Genomic DNA, 20,778 nt, shown 5'->3' on the forward strand with positions numbered 1-20,778 from the left:
TCAAACTCTCTAATATGGTGTTATAGGATTATTCCAAGGTTGTGTCAACATAGTCACACTCTTGGAATAGCAAGACACTAACACTTTGTCTCGTGGTTTGTAGACCTATGAGTCACACTCCAAAGAAAGTCATAGAGAGTGTAGAATCCCACTCGTGATGCATAGAGGTTACTTCTTCACGCTTCAGAGATAGGGTAGGATTTTTTCACTTTGTATTGTGTATGAGAATACTCACACTTCAGAAGTTAACAAAATATACAAACATATCTAGAGTATTTCTATTCAATATAGTTTCCTCTAGACGCTAGAGACAAAGCTAAACTAGTATAAAATGGCTTCTGACATAAACCAATACACCTTCCCAAAGACAAAATAATATTTATCCACCATGCATAGCAAGTCCACAAAGGGTCTAGTAACATTGACAACCTTTTTCACATTTCTCCAATACACTAGAAAATTGACGTATTGATGAACCCTTAATGCTATAGCTTGGTAGATGGGATATTTGCTAAGTCATGCATCCCATCGCCTGTCTCCACCAGTGCATGTCAAAAATATTTTAGGGTTGACAACACATAATAAGTAGTAGCAAACCAGGTCACACAAAAGATTTTTAATGCCTTGTTAGGTGACTTTGTTCTTAACAGAGCATGTGAAAATTGATGCTATCTAATGAAATTAACTATTGTGTTTCTTCCAACAAAGTAGTCTTTCTTTTGTCAACTTTGCCAATGTTTTTCAGAAGCAGATTAATAGTATGTGCACCGCATGGTATTGATGCTAATTTTGGGTACTTTGCTTGAATTGTAAGACTTGCACCTTTGTAATTAGAAGCATTGTTGGTGATGATGGATGTTACGTTCCTTGGCCCTCCAACTTTTGATATGGAACACTCATAGATGTTTGAAAGAAACTTTGGGAATAGTTTTTTCTTTGAAGGACGTGTCATTGGCTTCTAAAAATATTGACCCTCGGGGGCAAATCAACATCACATTGATTCTTTTGACAATTGTTCCATCCATCCAAAGCAATAGTACACCCAAAGTAGGAACATATTACAACCCTACACGTTTGAGCATTCTTTCTACCTTAGCTTTGACTTTGTAAACATACTTTCGGCACACTTTATTATAATCCAACATCACAAGTCCTTTTTTGGCAGTGCTCATCAACACATCTATGAAGATAGGGTTGCACACTACATTGAATGGAATACCACATGCAAAAAATGCTTGCGTCCACTTCAAATGCAACATGTATAACCATTATTTATTAAAATCTTGATGGAGCATTTGATCTATAGATATCCCTCTTTGAATTATTTATTTGTTTAATTTTCTAAAATTTTATTGTTTTATTTTCTAAAATTTTCATGTTTTTCAGGGAGAAGAGGATTACTTTTTTCAAGATTGTGTGAAATGTTACGGGGGGCACCGATGTTGCATATATAAAATCTGGACTTCGATCAAAGTTTTCCTCAATTGAAGATTTGTTTGATTGAAGTGGAGAGAAATAATATGGAGGGTCGAATTTAGTGACGGATAATATGATTGTTTTATATGATCAAACATATTATACGATCATTGAACACGTATAATACGTTTACCCCATTTAACGTATAACGCAACTTAGCTCCTCCTTTTTCAACTTATTTTTTGAAGAAAGGATCTCTAAGGGAGGAGACTGAGATGCAGATGATTCTTCAAGAATAGTAATTTGCCTGTTAAACATCACCCTTTGGTGGGCTCTAATCTCTCTACCTTTTCTCTTACATTGAGTGAGTCAAAGCATGCTAGGTTTGTTTAACAACAACAGAATCCCATGATGCCACAAATGCATTATTATGCAAAGAAAATTCAATTTTGAAAGTATTTTGAATTTTAGTCTTAAAAAATGAAGCTTAAACAGAGAGCTATCAAGATGAGGCCAACCAAATTTGAAATGGCGCTCACTTTTGTGAAGCTCAAATAGTTGTGATGAGAGAGTAGCAAGGAGGAATCAGTCTTATAGGTAGCCATCCAATGTTCCTATACTAAGTCCATGGTCATGTACATCCTGTCCAACCTTGAAAATATGTAATAGTTACCCAGTTGATTGTTAGACCAAGAAAAACGAGAATCCTTTGAAATGTCCATAAGAGCATGATTGTCAGACACTTCATCCCAACTTCTTTTTTCATTTCCTTGTATGACTTGACCCAATGTATTCCATCTGTCTTTAATAACAACCAACCATATTGAAACCACGTACAATCACAATGGAATTAGACAGAGTAGAGAATTCTGACTAGATGGAGCTCCTCTTAGTCATAGAATTAGAAGCATATAAATGCATAAGAGTATAGTTAAAAGGATCCTTAAGAGAGAGGGCTACCCAATGACCCTTGGGACCATGCATCACTTTGGTAATTAGCTACTCATGGCTAAGAGAAATCCCAAGAGTAGCATCACCTTTGCTTGCAGTATGGTTAGTATAGAACCACTAATGGTCTCTACTTATTCTCTGAAGATTAAATTCTAGGGGCTACCCTTTGACTTTCAGTTCTTGTAAATGTTTTAAGTCCATCTTTAACTATAGGTGAGTGAGCCACTTTCTAACAGACACCGCCATGTCTGGGTTAGTGAGACCTTTGCAGTTCAAAGAAATCCCTGAGATGGCTTGATTCGTTTTTTAAAATTTTTGGAGGGTCTTACAAACACAAAAAGATGGCTAGGATCAGATGAATTTTCTTTTTTTCTCTTTGACTTGTCAACCTGAATGGGCCGAATTTCCTTCTTTGCTTGAGTCATCAAGATGTTCACAGAGTTAAGAGGGGATTGGGAAAGCATTTTAATATCCTTATTATCTTGCTCTTGTAGTTCTCTTGTAAAATCATCACCAAAGACATGAGTTGACACGTCCATTGGATTAGAGGTAGGTGTTATTGGTTGAGTAGCATTGATAGACTCCTCAGAATCTGATGAACACCCTCTAGCATTTTTTGATGGCATGGTTGGAGGTCCCATGGGATCTATTGGTGCTTGACTCTTAGGGATTTTTTTCTTTGGGAAGGGGGCCTCATCTTGTATCTCCTTGGAGGGATGAAGAAAGTGTTATCAGCTGCATATTCTACTAGTTCTCCAGTTGAGGGATCAAATCCCTCATCAAGCAATGCACCATACCTATTCAGAATATATCTACTATTATTGTTATGTCTAACTACGTTGTGTCTGCTCCTTGCATTCCCCCTTATATTAACTTGTTGAAAAACCTGATTGTCCTCTTTAGCTTCCTTGAAGTTTTATCGGATTCCATCTGCATTTTGATAGCCCAATCAAGGCAGTCCTTTATAAGATAACACCATATTGGTGAATTTGGAAATTTCTCAATTCCCACTTTCAAAATGAGCTTAAGATTTAACCACATGGCCAAATTTTACCCAAAATTTTGAGAGCATGGCCAAATTGTAGCCAAAGTTTTGAGAGCATGGCTTGAAAGATCCTTTCAAGTACTACATTGTGGAAAGGGTTGGCCTTCAAAAATAGTTTAAGATTTGTCCAAATGGCCAAATCTTTAAGACTTTGGCGATTCCCAAATTGGCTCTAAAGTCTCAAACTCTCTAGTATGGTGTTAAATGCCCCTGTTTGAGACAATGAAAACATGCATTGATGAGGATTTATAAAATGATTTTTTGAACATGTAGATTTTCCCCATTTGATCTTTAAGTATAATAGCATCTCTAGAGGAGCATCAATATCAACTTCAATGAGTAGCGAAGGGTCCCATTTGGGGTTAATCCCCTTGGAGGGCTTCTGATCCAGTACGTTTCCAATTTGAGATCCCACTTGTTTAATCAAAGGAAAGAATTCTATTGGAAATCGAGGGAAATCTATCCACATAGGCACCTTAGAGGGTTTCTTTCGTTTAGGACCAAATCTTTTGTACCACTTGAAAACAAAGAGGGGGATGTTTCTTATTAACCATTGTTGCCTTCTGATAACTTGCAAAGTGCTGTCAGCATCAACGAAGAAAAAAATTTAGTAATTATTAGGTAGGTATTGAACTTGGGCAGGGAACAAGTTTCTAGTCTTCCATTCTTGTAAAATTCATTGCTTGAGAATCTTAATAGGAGGCCTAATTCCATGAGGAATCCCTAGTATAACAACCTTTTCATAAAGGTATATGAACCAATTTTCCAACTCAGTTGACCCCATAGTAACCTCTCCATCTACTACATCTTCTTGGTTAATATTATTATCTACCAATATGTTTTTAAAGGAATTACCCCCATTCTCTCCCCATTACTTTCCTTTGCACGAGGGGCATTGCGCTCTGCATTCCCAGAGTTATATTTTTCTTGATATTTTCCCTCGTAATTTAGAGGTAAACCATGACCATTAACATGAAAATATTCTTGATTCAAATCTATGTTGTTCGAGACATTCAAAATAAGGAAAAATGCCCATGATGGATAGGTGGTGAGGGGCTTACCTATAGGTGTTTCTATTGCAGGAAAAAAAGTATTGTAGAGTTCTTGAACAAGGGGCTTGGTAGTGCATCAATCCCTTTTTTAGGAGAAAATAGAGGGAAGTATTGCATGTTGACCAAGGGGCTGAATCCTAGTCGGTTATGAAGAGTATGGGCATATGAAATAGGACTCTTGGAGATAGGCCTTTAATCCTACATCTAAAACAAAGGTACATTTTAATAAATGGGATTAGGGTTAGGATTGCCTCCTAAGATTTTCCTCTACAAAAACAACGTCATTGGATTGGGTGAAGATTGTTTAACGATTCTGACGACCCCATTCAAAAGTGCATCCTATAACATCATTGTGCCTCCCCCCAAGGGGAAGGGCACGTGAATACTTCCGGAAGAGTGGAGCATTGTCGATATGCAGATGAGGGAAAAATCGGGAAAGTAGAGGAGTGGAATCAATGTGCATGGCCTAGGGAACCCCCCACAATACGGAGCTCAGACTCTCCCTCCCAAATCGTGCTAAGCTTGTTATTCTTGCTAGGCATCTCTTATTATCATTGGATCCTCTAGACTCTTTTAGCTTAGGGAATAGTCCCATCGACTCTCATGCTAGCTAGTTTGGGAATGGAGAACATGTCCAATTTCTCTTACTCAAAGGAGAAACTTGGGGTCAAGGGATCGACGAAGGACCTTATGCCTATAGAAAAAGACCCAATGGTGGTCGACTCATCACATTCTACTCGAATGGTCGAGAATGGGGGCCAAAATAGCATTTTTGACATGAATAAGGATGAATTGAGGGGGTGGGTGGAAGTTATACGTGAATGTAAGGGGTGGGACAACCCACTTGAGGTGCAAACATGTGCAATAAGACTATGTATAATTGTTTTGGTTCTCATAGTGATTGTTGGTGTTCATAGTTTGTAGAAGGATAAAGTATTGTGATTGAACATAAATGGTCAGCAAGGGGAGGGTTGGGAAATGATGGTGCAGAAGAGGTGTGTTGACCATAGCAGAGGACACAAGCATGTATGGATGGACTAACAAGTGCATGGTAAAGGACTGAAGCAAGTGCGAACGACTTGGGATGGCAAGTAATAGCGGAGGTGTATGTCAGATGAGGTTTTCTATGCCAAAATGGATACAAAACGAGCTAGTTGGGATGGAAATTGAAGGATGTTGAAAGTGTCAATTTCTTGCTTGAAGTGCTGAGTGAGCTAGTTTAGACGGCTCATCAAATGGAGCCATGGATTGCAAGATATGTGAGTTTGAAGCTGGAGTGCATTGTGGATCCAAGACGGACAGGGAAGATGATGATAGGTGGTTGAAGCTTGTTTCAACAAATAGATGTGTAGAGCTTGGAATTTGGAGCATGTTGGTCTTATAGATCGATAAGTGAAGTCCTGGTAGATTATCACCATAGTGGTGTGCAATCCAGGAAGGAATACTGAGAGGTGCTCACCTACATAATTTGGAAGCAAAATAGTATTTCTAAAAAGTGGTACACTTCCAATAAGTACCAAAATGGAACATCCATGTTATAAATTGTATTAAAGAGAGAGGGTAATCGTCTAAACCTATGGTGTGTCCAACAATAGATGAGTAAATGTTTGACATGAGTGTTTCTTCCTATGTCCTTATGGCAAACATATTTTTTGCACGGAGAGACCATTGTTTTAGTAGTCTAGAACTCATAAACAATGTCTTGCACTTCATGAGTAAGGGTGCTTCTACATTGTTGTCTTCAGCATGTTGCTAATGGAAATGAGCCACCCTCTTCTTCCAGCCTCATGTGATGTTTGGCTGAGTGGAAATTCCTCTTGTGGACTCTCAAAACTCTAGAAGCTCTTGCAATCTTTAGGTCCTTCGATTAAAAAGACCCAGTTTTCTTCACTTAAGATCAACATAGCTTATCGTTTCAAGAAAAGCTCATTTTTACATCATGTCGATATCTCCCATCTTTGAAGTACCTATAAACAAAGTAGAATGGGCTCCTTCCTTTGACCTATGAAGTGGCACTTCACACCATGCCCACGATTGATTTCCACTCTAGCCCTAGTGTTTCAACCACTCATTGTGCAATAAAAAATAGTGATGTTGCCCAAAAAAAGTATCAAGTATCACTTAATTACCAATGTATTGAGTGGATCTCACTCTAGGCCTTTAAATTGTGTTTTGGTTTTCAAAATCTTCTACTAAGACCATAAGATCATCATGAAGTACTCTAAACAATATTAGAATTTGTAAGCTTGCACTTGTAATCATGTTTGATAAAAATATCTAGCTTGCTTTCTTACAAAGAAAGTGAAAATCTTGAAGCTAACTTGCCAAACAATGACATATTTTTTCTTTCTTTGTTAACCTTCCTCATCTACCTCCTACATAAGATTAAGAGAAACCTTGGCAATTAGAAAAGAGGAGTTTTTGCACTCTTCCCTTGGGCACAACATAAATCTATGAGTGTCACATTGACAACAAGTATCCAATATGAATTTATCTAAGGGAAAGGCTAAGTCAATGTGCTTTGGACATAGTACAAATTCCCTTGGGTCTTTCAATCTCTAAAACATGGCTTCTTCGATGCAGACCATATAGAACTTCCATGTTAGCAAGTGCAAAGATGGCCAATTCAACCGTATCAACATCTAGAGTCCGAATCTTCCCTAACACATTCCATTCAAGGGTTCATGAAAGTGGACAAGATACACATGATATTTGAAGCAACAGGTTTGTAGTCCTTCATCTTGCACACAAAATAAATCTTGATCAAACCTGAAAATCTTTAAGGGAGATCTAATAACAAAATGTACTTCTTAGAAACTTATGCAGAAGTCCATCTATAATAAAAGAACATGACATAATATTCATGCTATCAAATGAGAAAATATCTATGAGAATCCATTGAAACTATTCTCAAAGTGAAGAATTTTCTTTTAAATCCCATACCACGTCTATAATATGATATTTGTCATGAACTTTCAAATTTATAAGCACTCCCTTAAAAGCACTTGAAACCCATTAATATACCTTGAAGGCACTTTGAAATTACTTCAAAGAACTTTGAAAACTTTTAAACACATTAGAGAGAGTAAAAAGCACTTTGAAGCACTCTGATGCACCTTCAAAGAATCCAAAGTACTTTGAATAAAAATTACTAGTAGTTGTCAATTCTATTAATCTACTTTAGAAAATCACTTTTGGCTTTGCAATGTTGCTAAAAAAACTTTTACATACATTTAGAGTACATGAGAGAATTGTAAAAATATTAATTGCAATTGGAGGCACTGTGGATTGACGCATCTTATAGCTCTTTAAATCCCTCAAAGGCATTCTACGTATGTGCCAACATTTTCAAACCATTGTCAAGCTTCTTGTAACACTTGATTACAATTGAGCAAATACTTTATAACATTTGGAGAGAAAATTTGGGTGCTTCTAGAGGACTTGTAGAGCTTGTGTAAAGCACCCTACACCACTTGTGTAGGTTTTGAAATAGAATTGTGCGAAATTCTATTTCATTGTACTCAAGCAAAGAGAAGTAGTTGAGGGAGAGCTTAAAGGCACCTGATCGGAGATAAAAGACCTATTTTAAAGCGTTTTGGAGTGTAAGGTCACTGCTTGAGATATGGAGGAAAGATCTTGATAGTGATCAAGGAAAGAGCTCGATTTTGCTTCAAATCACATAGAAAACTAGGGAAAAATCAAGAATATTCTTTTTGATCTACCAATTTTTGACATATGTCATTTTTCTTTGGGAAAACATGTCTTAGATGTTATAGGTACTAATTTATTTTTGTCGATAATCAAAACATCAAAGGGAATTAGACATTTGTGTCATCTTTATGATGTAGTCAAGAATTCGCGCCAACTACATTCATCCATAGCCCCAATGCCTTGGAAAGAGTTAAGGGAAGTAGACAATTGTCATGTTTATGATGGAGTGTAGAATTAGTAGCAAAGGCATTCCTCCATAGCCCCAATTCCTTGGGAACAAATCTACTCCTCAGTTTTTATATTACCCGTAGAAGCTACATTGAATCACAAAAATGTGGCGATTGGTAGAACATTGAGAATGTTGAATGAAGAGATTCCTTCCATTCTTGGATTCCAAACTTTCAAATTTACCTATGTTTATGCCAGCACTTTGCTAATGCTGTTATTTTTTCAATGTTATAAATAATTACAATGTCCCCTTTCTTTCGTGCCATGTTGCTTGGAACTACGTTTTAATTCCTCTTCCTTAAATTTCGATCAAGTGACATTGGATGTGATGTAAAGTGCTCACTTGAGAAAAAATGTGAAGCTAATGCACATATATTATGATATAACACACATATCAGACATGCATGTATCTTGTTGACCACCTCAAGCTTCCGTATGTGAAGCGTTCAAGAGGTATTTACAAATTATTATACACACCTCACCCTTAATAAAATGACCCCTTTTACCTACAACTCTTTCTCAAATTTCCAATTTTGTAATTTTATCTCGTTGAAATTAAAAAACCCCTCCATATGAACTCACATGCTACACTTATAAGTTTAGAGGTGGCCACCATGGGGCCTTACCAGGGATTTAATATTTATGTAATTACATCAAATTTTGTGTGATCACAAGGTCTTATTGACACATTTACATGATCACACAGAATCCGGTTAGTGGTGGCTTGCAAACCCACAAAATTCCCGTCAGACTTTTCAGTTTTCCTGGCGGGCTTCTCGGGGTTCATTATTTTCTCTGCGGGCCCGTAGGGAATCCTGAAAAGCCCGACGGACTGTTAGCGTTATATATACGCGGGCCCGATCGGGCTCACTGGGTGTATTAGCGTCTTGCTTTCGTCTTCTGAGAGAGAGAGAGAGAGAGAGAGAGAGAGAGAGAGAGAGAGTGCTTGCGACCACCTTTGCAGGTACGTCGAGAGGAGAGAGGGGGTCGTGTGGGAGTGTGCTCTGCGTCGTAGTGCGCGGTACGTCGGTAACGCGGCGAATCTAGTATCCTTATGGTAAGCCAATTTCCCTTCCCTTTTCTCAAAAAACATATGGGCATCGGTCGGTAACGCGACTATATGATGTTCGTATGTAGGCCATTGTTTTTCCTTAGATTCAGGCGGCACTCGATCGGTAGCGTGGCTAATAGAGTGTCGTTTGTTAGAAGCATATGTTTTTGCATAAATGTGGTGTTGAGGTCGTTAATTCGGTCGTACGAACGTCATATAATTTGTATGTGCATGTGTAGTTATTTTTTTAAGTATTAAGTATATGAAATACTTGGTCGGTAACACGGCTCTGAAAGAGTATTTCATATATAAAATGTATGAATTGTTTGATTTTTTTGTTTTTAACTGTCCATTTGAAATTATATACTAGCTAATCATATTCAAAAGAATACTTTATTCATCAATCATCGCTATTTTAAATGTTCCATTTATATAGAATACTTTATTCATCAATCATCACTATTTTAAATGTTACATTTATATAGAATACTTTATTCATCAATCATCGCTATTTTCAATGTTTTATTTATATAGAATACTTTATTTATCAATCATCGTTATTTTAAATGTTCCATTTATATAAATTACATGTAAAAAAATATTTGCACACAAATTGCATGTTTAATATTCGTTTTTAATATTTTTAAAGGACTCTCAACCATTATCGCTATTTTTAATGCTTCATTTACATAAATTCTCTGCAAAAAATCTAAATGCACACAATTTGCATGTTAAGTATTCTTTTGTATCTTTTTAAAGAGCATCAATTATCATCGCTTTTTGATTGCTACATTTACATAAATTCTATGTGAAAAAGTGTGTGAACACAATTTGCTAGTCCAATTTGTATACTTTCAATGTTTTAAATGTTTTGTAAGATTTTAGGTCGGTGTGTGCTTTGTTTGAATTAATATGTGCGCACGGAGAAAAATATAAGTTAAAAACTCAATATATGCTAAAATGTTAAAGACCGTTAACATGTATTGTTTGATCTGAATTAAGTTCTTATAAATCGCTTGTTTGAACTGCTTTTTACACGTGTAATAGATTGCAATTTTAAGTGAAGATTATATTCAATTTTATCAATATTTCCTTACGGTTAAGAGTTTACCTGAGATAGTCTGAGAGTGGTAGTGTCATTCGCAACCATGAATTTGTATTTGATATGCTGTTTTTGTATTGTCCAGTGCAAATATGGCGCCAGATCAAAAGAAATGTATTACGTGTGCCATTCGTAAAGAATGTATTTTGATAATCTCATCATGTGCAGCTGATCGCATACAACAGATTAGTGAAAGCGATGTCTACATCAAAGACGTCACTAGTGCTATATGGGAGAACACAGAGCGCAGGTTACGACTTGAAGGTCAATACAAGTTGTTGAGTCCAGCTGGGATATGAGAATTTGGCCCCCACCACAAGGTCAGGACAATGTTGGGCAATATGAAAGTATGTTGCAGAGACTTAAAGGAAGATATCCCACCTGCTTGCGAAATGTCAAAATTAGAGCTCTGGGATAAATTGTGGGAAGAGCAGAAGGTAAAGATGAAGCGTGTGAAAGCGCAGGACCAAGAAGCCTTACCCAAGATATTGAAGATGTCCCAAGATGCGCAAGCAGCTTTGGGAGGTCGATCCAATGCCAGCGACATCGGCACAATCATGCGCACTGCTTTGAATGCAAAGTGCGCTCATCTTGTCGGTATCCCTTACGAAGCCTTGGTAGAAGGTTTGAGAATTGGAGTAGGATCCTTTGGTGTGTGCACATTGTACACTATCAAAGGAATCTCATTTTTTCCAGACCACATTACATATGTGGGAAAATGTTACGAGGGAGGGAGTGAGGTGAAATTTGACATCTTTCAAACAGAGCAATGAATGCAAATGCTTCACCCCTCCATTGTAAGGTGCATTGGGCTTACTACAGAAGCTCCTTGGATCACGATATTCTCATACTACAATGGGGGTACCGTGGGCGACATGATGTGCTGCTTATCGTTCGCTCATGAATTGTTCAGACGACACATTCACAGGCTACAACACGGTTGGAGGTCATTGCGTGTAGCAAACAATCCTGTAAGCGAGATAGACACGGTGCGGATCAAAGCAGTGGTCGAGCAGACGTCGGCAATTTGTCATGCCTTAATCGACGACGTTGTGGCTGCCCATTTGACCGGTATAGTGCATAGTGACCTGCACCCGTTCAACGTAATGTTGGACTTTACTCGCGCCAATAAACCCCGCGTCGGTATCATTGATTGGGGTCTGATATTGGGAACACTTGCTAAGCGTGTAGCAAATAATTATCTGTCTCCAAGCGCACAGTCGGACGAAGCAGTTTTGAATGCACAGAGAGCAGGGAATGTCGAGATGGCTAAGCAACCGCAGATTGCTCCCGAACTATACGATCCATGGTGTGCAGATGCATACATAAAAGCGAGCGACATTTATGCATTGGGCTACCTGCTCGATATGCTGGAAAATTTTTGGAGTGCAGCCAGAAAATTTTATTTTCAAGAAGAAGTTTTTCACGACCCGGATGAAGATGTTATGAGGGCTATTTGAATTAAAGTAGATTGTTGGATGAAGTTAAAAGAGCGGGACCAAAGAAGGAATGCTTCTAACGTGTTGATATTTTTCAAAAACATTTAAAGACAGACCCTAACCCTGTCCAACGTACACTTGTTGAACTTGCACCATCATTTTATTCGATTTAAACATTTCTACGATATACATGTCTTGTGAAGTGTATTCATTTTCTTATTGAAGTGTATTATCTGGTTTGAAGTGGTTCACCTAATTGAATCAATTATCTTTAGTCATTTCAAATTTTTCATTTAACTGTCAGTATTTCAAATTTGCCTTGTGGTTCAATTAGTCGCATTTGTTGTGGTTTGATTTAGTGGATTCCGCGCAGTGTCCCAATGAGTGAGAATATAAATTTTCCAATGATATTGAATATTTGCCACTCTGTTGACTGCAACTCTAAGAGAAAATGACCGATCAAGAACAAGATATTGGCACCCAATCATTGCGTGATGATCAACAACAAGCGGCTGTTAATGCATTTCAGTGCATGAAGTCTCTGGCACACGGCATGTCTGCACAACAAGCGACGCGTACTGCGCCGACTCTCAAAGTGGGCAAATCCAAACCATATGCAGTGGAAAGAGATCAATAAAGAAGTGACAAAGGACATGATCAAGACAATATGGCCATGTGAGGAGGCAGAGATCAAGAAAGGAAGGTGGAAGGTTTCAAAGTGCAACCATGATGGTATCAAAGATAATGCTGAGAGGATTTATTTGGAGGTTTATGGCCATTCCCTGCACAATGCAGATTGTGCGCTATATTTTGCAAAAATCTTATATATTCACTTTGTGCAACAGCGACCAGTAGACTTCTCGTCAAAGGAGACAACTGTTGCCACTCATGATTTAAGAGAGAGTTGTGTCACTTTCACCCGAGATGAGGTGGCATTTGATAGTGGAAGGCGCCAACCTACAGTTAAAGAGAGAGAAGGATATTTATACGACACAGTTGGCAGAGAAAGATGCAGAAATAACACGTCTTTCTATAGTCACCCAGACACCGTAACCCTCACAAGTCCGGATGGAGAAAAGCATTCACCGCTTAAGTCAGGACGTTGAAAACCTGACACAGCGAGTGAATCCAACACCTGTACAAGGGATACACATCAGCCACCTTGTCTTGCATCCGGAGTTGGTCCCCTCATCTACTTCAGATGCATCCTCATCTTCCCAATGTCCAGTTTGCTACAATAATTTTGATGGATGGAGTGGGTACTATACATTGACATGTGGTCACTATTATCATTTAGTTTGTCTTATTCGTTTGATTCAAAAGAGTAGTCGATGCGCAATCTGTTCACAAGATATTCCACAAGGAATATATATTATGTTTGGCATGCAAAACGAATATAAATTCAAGCAAGAACTCCCAGATACCCCTAGCACAATTAGAAATCTGTTTGATGAGCAAGATGCTGCTTCAGGGCAACACAATTGAGATCGACAAACTATGTAATATCGCGACAAACTATGTACTATCGAGAATATGAAGCATTGTAATTACTCAAAACACATTTGAATACAAGGTCTTTCACAATGGTTTTTGACATTTACTCATTCTACTCTCAAGCTATATTGAATCAGTTGAGTTGTTATCTGGTTCTAAGTCCGAGTGTTGTGGTTCCCCTTGTAATTCAACCTCCACATCTATTATCAAATTCTCTTCTATTTCATCTACAGTGCATCGAGATACACCAACATTGAAATCTTCTTCATCTTCGTTTTGACAATAATACAACCAAGTTGGTATTTCCTCCTCGTAGCAGCCAACACTTTCAATGTGATTCAATATCTTTTCATTGCAATACATATACACTAATTTCTCTGCTCTGTTTGCTAATAGTCTCTTGCGAATAGTGCTGTGAACATACTTATACATACTCCAGTTTCTCTCTGAACTTGAATTTGCTACACATTATGCGAGTACTTTCATTGCAATAGGACGTAAGGTAGAGTAATGCTCTCCACCATTCATCATCCACTACTTCCATGCAGGTTCCTCTTTTGCCATTACCTGTATAAAATCATTCGCAAAAGGACCTTCTTTTAATCTAAATGCACTCATTTCTTTGATGCAATCAATTTGGTCCTGAACGCTGGAGTAGAACGTGTTGACTACGTGATAGAAATCATCTACCACCTTTGTATTGGACATCAGATCTAAATTCCAATACTCTGGATTGAGCATGTAAGACACGCTATGGAGTGGACTATGAGCACTCTTTCACCTTGCATGAAAATACTTAGCCAAAATTTTCTGTTGTTTGCCAGAGAATGGTAATCGCCACTCCTTCTCTACTATAGACTCTTTCAGCTCTTCAAGATTTTCAAGACTTTGTTGGATTGACCACTATGTCAGCCACACTTTGCCCAAGTTTTGCGCCCTTCGATCAAGATTGCGGATCGCAAACAAAACGGGAATCATTACATGGTATGCATCTATTACACTCCTCCACCAAGCAACCTTGTTTACATTGCCACGTAGACATGTAATTTTATCTTTCACTGTTTCTTTCTACTCAAGCTGCCATTCATCAAAGGCCGCACAATTGAATGTGTCAATCACAACACATTTATTACGGAGAAGTGATTCCAAGGTATAAAAGTGTGTGCAAAACCGAGTTTCAATAGGAATTTTAATTTCAACATCACTGACATGCACATCCTATACAAATCGAGCACTCTTTGTCGTTTCAAGATAAATTTCTCAACCTGACGTGTTGTATCAATTATTTTGGCGAACCATGTGGTTTCTTCGCTAGTGTACCAATATTTCAGCACCAAGTTCAAGCTGTGAGTATTACAACCATTGGCAAAAATGTGTGGAAAGCACTTCTTTATTAATTTACTGGCGTTTTTACAATTCTTTGCGTTGTCCATCACAACTTAAACGACATGTTCAACACCAATTTCTTTAATTACATTAATCAAGACCTAAGAAATGTATTTGCCACTTTTAATTGCACCAGAACTATCAATCGCCTTTATAAACATTTCTCCCCTTGGACAAACCAGCATTACATTGATCAACGGTCTTCTCTGAACCTTTGACCAGCCACCATCACTCACAATCGTACATCCTGAAAGCGAAATATTCCCAAGTATTATTTTGCCAACATGCTCTTTGACTTCGATGTAACATTTGTCCAAGAAAACATTTCTTATCGTGTAATAAGTAGGAGCTGAAAATCTTGAACTAAACTCACCGATTTTCTTCCAAGCAGCCTTCCAATGATTGCTGTCTACCATGACCAAAGCACTTCCAATAAAGAATATTGCTTTGGCGAGTGCTGTATGTGCTTCTTCTAGAGACTGCACTCAAAAGCTTTGATGTAATGATTTTTGACACATTTGACAAATTCCACCTTTATTGTGATGTTTAAAAGGAACATTGCGTGGAATTTCCTCTCCTTGCACAGGTTGTTCTCCAAGGTTAGTTGGCGTCACTACAGGATCTGCGGAGTTAATATTTGGCTATGGGAACTCTTGATTCGAAGACACAGAGCTATATATCTGTTATCTCTTGCCACCCTTTTTGGCAAGCTCTTCTCTCAAACTCTTTGCAACTGCAGGTGCCTGAGAATGTTCACATTTTTTACAATTGTTTTTAGCGCTACCCAGAAAATGATCCCTAATACGTGGTGCACCGCCAGATTTTGTTATGTGACAAAATTTACATTGCCACTCCATATATCTGCCGCATATGTTGTGAGCATAATCCTACTCTTTGCCAAGAGATTTTTTATTCTTTAGCTTCTTCATACCACTTTTGCCCACATTTTTCTCCATTGCTTTTAAATTAAAACCGAAGAGAAAAGAACAAGATGTTCAGTTTTGAAAACATTTTTTTATTTTCAATATATATTATAATTTAAAAACCATTCAATATGAAATTCAATATATATTATAATTTAAAAACCATGCACAATATGATATTTTCAATGCACACTAGTCAATCCACATATCGATCACCTATATTATGAGCAACCATACACATTGCAATGTAGTTTATACATGGGGTAATAACCATAACAACGCTATAAATCTCTCTATGCAATTATTATTATAATGATTATTTATATGTCCACTTTGATTTGCAAACAATAAGACACATCTAATTTCATTTGCTACAAAGAAACAAACGAAAGCAAAAAAATATATGATTGGTCATTCCATGCACTAATAATCTATCGTAATACATAATGCACTCTCTGTATAAACCAATGCATGAACTAACGCAAATAAATCTTCAATATAATCACCCAATTAAGGGACTACTTGTACCTAGTGAAGGATTGTAGCCCACACATGCAACCAATTCAATATATAAAAGCTATTTTAATCCAATCAAGGATTATAGCTCTTATATTGTAAATCAACTCAAATGCAAGACTTCAAAAATCTTTATATGCCTGGTACACTAGTAGAGGACATCCGGCCCTTGACTATCGACTCGTCATTTACATATGCTCATCTTCTAAAATCATTTACAACCCTCATTTGGACCAATGGCTTCTTCGCAATGAGCATGATTCTCCAAGTTTTCAATTGTTTTGGTTTCGTACTTTTATGTCGGTAAATAAATTAAAATTTATAGAAGTGGTTACCGAATTAAGAATCACGTTCGGCAAAAAAAAAGGACATATGACTCTGTAACCTTAGGTCAATTCACAAGGAGATGACAATACCCGGCACTCGGATACACTCCCCAAGGATTTGCCTAGCTAAAAGACCGGGGTTAGCACACTATTTACTATATATAATTACGCCCGCCAGGTTTTTTCATTTTCTCGGCGGACCCGCCTGGCTACTGCAGCCCACCGGGTAAATGAAAAAGCCCGGTGGGCCCCGCCGAGAAAATGGAAAAACCCGGAGGGCTAACCGACTCTATAGGTTTTTGCAGGTCAAAATCAAAGTCATGTTAACAATTAACGTGATCACGTGATTTTTTTGTGTAAATACTATAGTTATTTACGTAATCACCCGATCGTGATTACGATAATTAAATCCCTAGGCCTTACAAGCTATGATGTAGTAGAAGAATGATGAAAAAACAATGGCTTATTATACCTCAAGGTGGTGAGAATTGCTCAAAGGTGCAACATTTTTGCATCTTCTATTACAAAGGTCATTGATGTGAATGCCAACCATATTGCAAATGATTCTTGTAATGACGCAATCCCATGCTGCCAAAAATTTGTGTGTGTAAAGCTTGTCTTCCTTAATTACATACAATACATCACTTGTTCCTATCCGGATCCTACGAGACTGATCTAGATTTTTAGAAGAAAAATTGCTTCAAAAACTTCATGTGAACTCCATAATTATAACGTTGTTGTATCCTTTTCCATCAGCACAACCATGATAAGTGGATGATATTTGAAGTCGTCTTAAACACATTCCTTTTCTGAGTTCACGCGACAATGTAATGAATGAATAAACAAAAATTATAAAAAGAGAATTGTAGAGATGTTGAACTTCATTAATTTCAACAAAGAATATAAAATCATGTGGTTGACACGAAGGCAACATACACAAGGAGCACTAATGCATGTATGCTAGCGACCCTATAAATATACTTCAGGAATTGCTCTCGATCATTGGTCTTGGGAAAGGGTGATTTAGGGATTGGAGTGTGAAGAAATGCACATAACCTAGTCCAACCATCATCCTTCTTAATGTCATAAACCAAAAGATTATGAGGTGCCACTTGCTCTTTTACCTCGGAAATATGGTTGAGGTAAGCAGTGATGCAAATCTCTCTATCTTCAACCTTTCCATTGAAGAAATTGTTATAAAATGCCATTTTGAGACATTTGGCAACCCACGGAGTGAAGAGTTTGAAAATAGCATGCCGATGTGCAGTATGTGTGACTCTGGCTATGGTGTGCAAGTAGCTCTTGTACCACTTGTTAGGGTCGCGTATGTTCAAGATGACCTTTGCATCGGGGAACATTTGCATTAATTGCTTATATCGGCAAGCTGCAAGAAAATCATGTATGGATAGATAGCCATCTACAAGCTTCTCCCAATGTTTGGGATTCCCTGCAAGCGAGAAGAAGCATAAGAACATTCCTTTTAAGCCAATATCCACTTAAGATAGCCATTTTTGTAGCCATGCAGCCTGACTGAAGTAGATAGGAGTGTGTTACCCATTCTAAACGCTTTGATAAAGAGACGTGCAGTCGTGGGATTACTAAGGTGCCATCCATGGAAACATGGAAACCCAAGCTTGCATCAACGACGTTGTGCCTGTTCTTGGAAATCCGCATAAAATAACCTGCAATTGTTGCTTCTCTTTGAGCGTATAGTGGGCATTTGTGAAGAGGCTCAAGTCCTAGCCTAGAGAGAGGAAAGAAATCCACCCGCCGAGATGAGTGCACACCCTACTTGCCAATCCCTGAGGAAATACGAAATACTTGCTCAATTGCACGCTGTACATTAGGGCAAAACTATAACAACAATGAATGGCATATTGTTGTAAGGTTTGAATTACCAGGCTGAGAAGAAGGAAAGCGGACGCGTGCAGCCAGCAGGCCGCCATCGTCGTCATCGATACACACACACACACACACACACACACACACACACACAGAGCACATGAATCTGATGAGGTTTTAAAGCGAGCTGAACAGCGAAAGGAGAGACTGACACTGTTAGGATTTGACAGGCAACTCAAAATGTCCAAAGACATGTATGTAAGAAGTATGCCCTTTTGGATAGATTAGTGTGTGAACCGTGCATTGTTGTGGCCAAGGAAACAATGCCTCTATTCTCATAGGGCTACCTTCTCTTCCAAGTGGAGCACTATCAATACTCTCTTCCTACACGTATAGTCTATCGCATTTATAAAAGTGATGCATGACACAACCTCTTAATAGATGTTGCAAAGCATTCTTTGATACCAAGATTGGAAGCTTCTCATAAACATTATTTTTCATGAGGTGCTAGCCCTTGTTCAACAAACTTAGAAGTGCTCTAATTATATTGGTGTGTGTGTGTGTGTGTATCAAGAGAGAGAGATAGAGATGCCTCCTTTTGGTCTACCTTGATCTAGCAATGCTACCAAGCTTGATTATAGAGATTATATAAGTTAGCATAGTGTGAAGAGATGAAAGCTAAGAGAAGTCAATGTCATAATAAAACTTTTTTTAATAAATGGAGTGGATTCTAGGATTGGTTTCAATGATAGGAACGCAATTGGATTCAATGTCTCTGCTCCACATAGTATATATATACACACACACACACACACACACATATATATATATATACTCGAAGCAAAGATTTGTCACATAGGTCTTGAGGCATCTTGCTATTGATCCAATACAGTAACTATGACATTCAAATTTTCTATGCGCCCCTCGTCCCCCCCCCTCCCCCCCCCCCCCCCCCCCCCAAAACCCATATATATATATATATATATATATATATATATATATATATATATATATATATATATATATATATATATATATATATATATATATATATATATATATATATATATATATACTTGAAGCAAAGATTTGTCACATAGGTCTTGAGGCATCTTGCTATTGATCCAATACAGTAACTATGACATTCAAAGTTTCTGTGTGCCCCTCTCCCCCCCCCACCGCCCCCCCCAAAACCCTCTCTTTGAAGTGACGATCCAAGGTGGACATTTAAAAAGGAGAAGCGAACTCCTTTTTCTCATTTTTTTGAATATAAAAGTATAGATAGCTATGATTGGTCTGCCTCTCCCTCTCTCTCTCTCTCTCTCTCTCTCTCTCTCTCTCTCTACCATAAGATAGATCATTGAGATCTCAATAGATGTTCCTACAACATTTCAAACTCTCCTTTTATCAAGACGTGTGTGTACATGTGAGGTTGTGTGTGTGTGTGTGTGTGTGTCAATCACTACAAGAGGCTCTTCATATTAGCGACGCTCACACAGCGACACTCAAAAAAAAAAATTCCCGACGTCGCTATGAGCGTCGCTATAAGCGTCGCTATGAGCGTCGCAAATTTACAAAGAAATTTGCGACGCTTATAGCGACGCTCATAGCGACGCCGGCTGGGGTAAAAAAATAACCTAGCGTGCCCAAAAACTCAGATCTCAGATCTGAGTTTTTCGGCGCCCTCAAGCAAGGAGCAGGTAACGCTCTCCCTCACTCTCTCTCTCTCTCTCTCTCTCTTTTTCTTCTCCACACACACACACACACACACACGAGGAGAGGAAGGAGAGCCAAGTATGCTCCTTCCCTCTCCTGATTCTCATGTTCCCTTCCCCTCTTTCTCTTTCCCTCTCTCTCTCTCTCACACACACACATACAGACACACACATAGTGTTTTTGAGAGAGAGAGAGTACAAACAAAAACAAAAACGCACACACACATACATAAACAAAGAATGCACACACACATTGAGAGAGAAAAAGAGAGAGAGAGCATGCATAAACAAAAAACGCACGCATTGAGAGAGAAAAAGAGAGAGAGAACATGCATAAACAAAAAACGCACACATTGAGAGAGGAAAAGAGAGAGAAAACATGCATACGATCCAAAAAAACGCACACACATTGAAAGAGAAAGAGAGAGAAACTAATTTAACGCCGTAGGAAACTAATTAAAATTAAAAGACCTAAAGATCTAGCCGACGAGGAGTTGAACTCAAGACCTATTATTCAAGAGGGAAATGGCATAATCAATCTATCATACTTGGCATGGGTGATAGAAAGGTTATACCATTTA

General features: G+C 38.1%; 1 pseudogene; it reads right to left on the reverse strand.

The window, feature by feature from the left end:
* Window positions 1-17,548: 17,548 nt before the first annotated feature.
* On the reverse strand, window positions 17,549-18,586 carry LOC147426723 (ava biosynthesis cluster protein M-like; annotated as a pseudogene).
* Between the last annotated feature and the right edge of the window lie 2,192 nt (window positions 18,587-20,778).

The sequence above is a fragment of the Adiantum capillus-veneris genome, chromosome 24, assembly GCF_014529385.1.
Source record: "Adiantum capillus-veneris isolate H3 chromosome 24, ASM1452938v2, whole genome shotgun sequence".
Taxonomy (NCBI): domain Eukaryota; kingdom Viridiplantae; phylum Streptophyta; class Polypodiopsida; order Polypodiales; family Pteridaceae; genus Adiantum; species Adiantum capillus-veneris.